Genomic DNA, 3,873 nt, shown 5'->3' with positions numbered 1-3,873 from the left:
CTGCTATAGTAATGATAAATATACTGTATACATACTCTGCTATAGTAATGATAAATATACTGCATACATACTCTGCTATAGTAATGATAAATATACTGTATACATACTCTGCTATAGTAATGATAAATATACTGTATACATACTCTGCTATAGTAATGATAAATATACTGCATACATACTCTGCTATAGTAATGATAAATATACTGTATACATACTCTGCTATAGTAATGATAAATATACTGTATACATACTCTGCTATAGTAATGATAAATATACTGTATACATACTCTGCTATAGTAATGATAAATATACTACATACTCTGCTATACATACTCTGCTATAGTAATGATAAATATACTGTATACATACTCTGCTATAGTAATGATAAATATACTGTATACATACTCTGTTATAGTAATGATAAATATACTGTATACATACTCTGCTATAGTAATGATAAATATACTGTATACATACTCTGCTATAGTAATGATAAATATACTGTATACATACTCTGCTATAGTAATGATAAATATACTGTATACATACTCTGCTATAGTAATGATAAATATACTGTATACATACTCTGCTATAGTAATGATAAATATACTGTATACATACTCTGCTATAGTAATGATAAATATACTGTATACATACTCTGCTATAGTAATGATATACTGTATACATACTCTGTTATAGTAATGATAAATATACTGTATACATACTCTGCTATAGTAATGATAAATATACTGTATACATACTCTGTTATAGTAATGATAAATATACTGTATACATACTCTGCTATAGTAATGATAAATATACTGTATACATACTCTGTTATAGTAATGATAAATATACTGTATACATACTCTGCTATAGTAATGATAAATATACTGCATACATACTCTGTTATAGTAATGATAAATATACTGTATACATACTCTGCTATAGTAATGATAAATATACTGTATACATACTCTGCTATAGTAATGATAAATATACTGTATACATACTCTGTTATAGTAATGATAAATATACTGTATACATACTCTGTTATAGTAATGATAAATATACTGTATACATACTCTGCTATAGTAATGATAAATATACTGTATACATACTCTGCTATAGTAATGATAAATATACTGTATACATACTCTGCTATAGTAATGATAAATATACTGTATACATACTCTGCTATAGTAATGATAAATATACTGTATACATACTCTGCTATAGTAATGATAAATATACTGTATACATACTCTGTTATAGTAATGATAAATATACTGTATACATACTCTGCTATAGTAATGATAAATATACTGTATACATACTCTGCTATAGTAATGATAAATATACTGTATACATACTCTCTGCTAAAGTTGCAGTCAGTAGAATTTAATGGTTTCAGTTTGGTGTTTGTCTCTCTCTCCCTCCCGTCTCTATCCCCTCTCTCGCTCTCTCTCCTCTCGCTCTCTCTCCTCTCCGCTCTCTCCCCTCTCTCTCGATCTCTCTCCGCTCTCTCCCCTCTCTCTCGATCTCTCTCCTCTCTCTCCCTCTCTCTCGATCTCTCTCCGCTCTCTCCCCTCTCTCTCGATCTCTCTCCGCTCTCTCCCCTCTCTCTCGATTTCTCTCCGCTCTCTCTCCTCTCTCTCGATCTCTCTCCGCTCTCTCTCCTCTCTCTCGATCTCTCCTCCGCTCTCTCCCTCTCTCTCGATCTCTCTCCCGTCTCTATCCCCTCTCTCGCTCTCTCTCCTCTCGCTCTCTCTCCTCTCCGCTCTCTCCCCTCTCTCTCGATCTCTCTCCGCTCTCTCCCCTCTCTCTCGATCTCTCTCCTCTCTCTCCTGTCTCTCCTCTCTCTCCTGTCTCTCCTCTCTCTCCTGTCTCTCCTCTCTCTCGCCTGTCTCTCCTCTCTCTCGCCTGTCTCTCCTCTCTCTCGCCTGTCTCTCCTCTCTCTCGCCTGTCTCTCCTCTCTCTCGCCTGTCTCTCCTCTCTCTCGCCTGTCTCTCCTCTCTCTCGCCTGTCTCCCCCCTCCAGCGGGTAGACTGCCGGTACAGACCGCCCCTAACCCCAGGCTCTAACCCTGGAGGACTGCAGACCAGACAGACACAGACTGGACCAAACATGTCTCTTCACTTCCTGTCTCCAACCCAACTCTGTGCCTGTATTCATACAGCGTCTTAGAGCCGAAGCGCTGAGTCCTCTTGTGCTCAACATCCAGATGCTGACTGACCTGAACTTTCACACGATAATCAACTGAACTGTAAAGCTGTGTCCACTATAGCTGTTCTAATTATAGAGCTGGCCTTACTTAGAGTGAGTGCTACCGATCCATTACGTGTGGAGCTGCTGTCAGGATCTAGTAGAATCAGTGAAGTTAATTTTTTTTTAGACTCCAGACACTTCCGCTGGAGGCCACTAGATGGCAGTGTAACCACTGAGTCAATACACACGGTCTGAGTGGGTGAGTTCAAGATTTCAATGTAATTCATCATACCAATCAATAAATATAATATATGCAAAAACTTATCAGATATCAACATGTGAATTGTAATGTTTTTTACATTTGATTTCCACTTTGTTCTTTTTTTTTTTTGAAGAAGAAGAAGAATTCTTTAATAAAATGAATGTCACCTTATTGCAAAGACTGTTCCCCATTTCATGTTTGTATATTTCATGTTGGCCTCGAAGTAGCATCTCGATGCTTGACCTGGCAGACAGTAACAGACAGTGTTTAGTATTCACAGACAGTAACAGGCAGTGTTTAGTATTCACAGACAGTAACAGGCAGTGTTCAGTATTCACAGACAGTAACAGGCAGTGTTCAGTATTCACAGACAGTAACAGACAGTGTTTAGTATTCACAGACAGTAACAGGCAGTGTTTAGTATTCACAGACAGTAACAGGCAGTGTTTAGTATTCACAGACAGTAACAGACAGTGTTCAGTATTCACAGACAGTAACAGGCAGTGTTCAGTATTCACAGACAGTAACAGGCAGTGTTTAGTATTCACAGACAGTAACAGGCAGTGTTTAGTATTCACAGACAGTAACAGACAGTGTTCAGTATTCACAGACAGTAACAGGCAGTGTTCAGTATTCACAGACAGTAACAGGCAGTGTTCAGTATTCACAGACAGTAACAGGCAGTGTTCAGTATTCACAGACAGTAACAGGCAGTGTTTAGTATTCACAGACAGTAACAGGTAGTGTTTAGTATTCACAGACAGTAACAGGCAGTGTTCAGTATTCACAGACAGTAACAGGCAGTGTTTAGTATTCACAGACAGTAACAGGCAGTGTTTAGTATTCACAGACAGTAACAGGCAGTGTTCAGTATTCACAGACAGTAACAGGCAGTGTTTAGTATTCACAGACAGTAACAGGCAGTGTTCAGTATTCACAGACAGTAACAGGCAGTGTTCAGTAACAGGCAGTGTTCAGTATTCACAGACAGTAACAGACAGTGTTTAGTATTCACAGACAGTAACAGACAGTGTTCAGTATTTACAGACAGTAACAGGCAGTGTTCAGTATTCACAGACAGTAACAGACAGTGTTCAGTATTTACAGACAGTAACAGGCAGTGTTCAGTATTCACAGACATTAACAGGCAGTGTTTAGTATTCACAGACAGTAACAGGCAGTGTTTAGTATTCACAGACAGTAACAGGCAGTGTTCAGTAACAGACAGTGTTCAGTATTCACAGACAGTAACAGACTGTGTTCAGTATTTACAGACAGTAACAGGCAGTGTTCAGTATTCACAGACAGTAACAGGCAGTGTTTAGTATTCACAGACAGTAACAGGCAGTGTTTAGTATTCACAGACAGTAACAGGCAGTGTTTAGTATTCACAGACAGTAACA

The 3,873-nt window shown here is 38.2% G+C and overlaps 1 protein-coding gene across 25 annotated transcripts in view; it reads left to right on the top strand.

The window, feature by feature from the left end:
- The window catches only part of LOC118379708 (dihydroxyacetone phosphate acyltransferase-like), a 45,826-nt gene extending 43,186 nt beyond the window's left edge, over positions 1 to 2,640 (top strand). For all 25 annotated transcript variants that reach the window (XM_052524713.1, XM_052524690.1, XM_052524684.1 and 22 more), the window contains one exon: positions 2,041 to 2,640. The gene's annotated coding sequence lies outside the window, so the exon portion shown is untranslated. The remainder of the gene's footprint in view (positions 1 to 2,040) is intronic.
- The last annotated feature ends 1,233 nt before the right edge of the window (positions 2,641 to 3,873 follow it).

Source organism: Oncorhynchus keta, chromosome 8 (genome assembly GCF_023373465.1).
Source record: "Oncorhynchus keta strain PuntledgeMale-10-30-2019 chromosome 8, Oket_V2, whole genome shotgun sequence".
Lineage (NCBI taxonomy): Eukaryota > Metazoa > Chordata > Actinopteri > Salmoniformes > Salmonidae > Oncorhynchus > Oncorhynchus keta.
The sequence above is the reverse complement of the archived record's forward strand: the minus strand, read 5'-3'. Positions and strand labels throughout refer to the sequence as shown.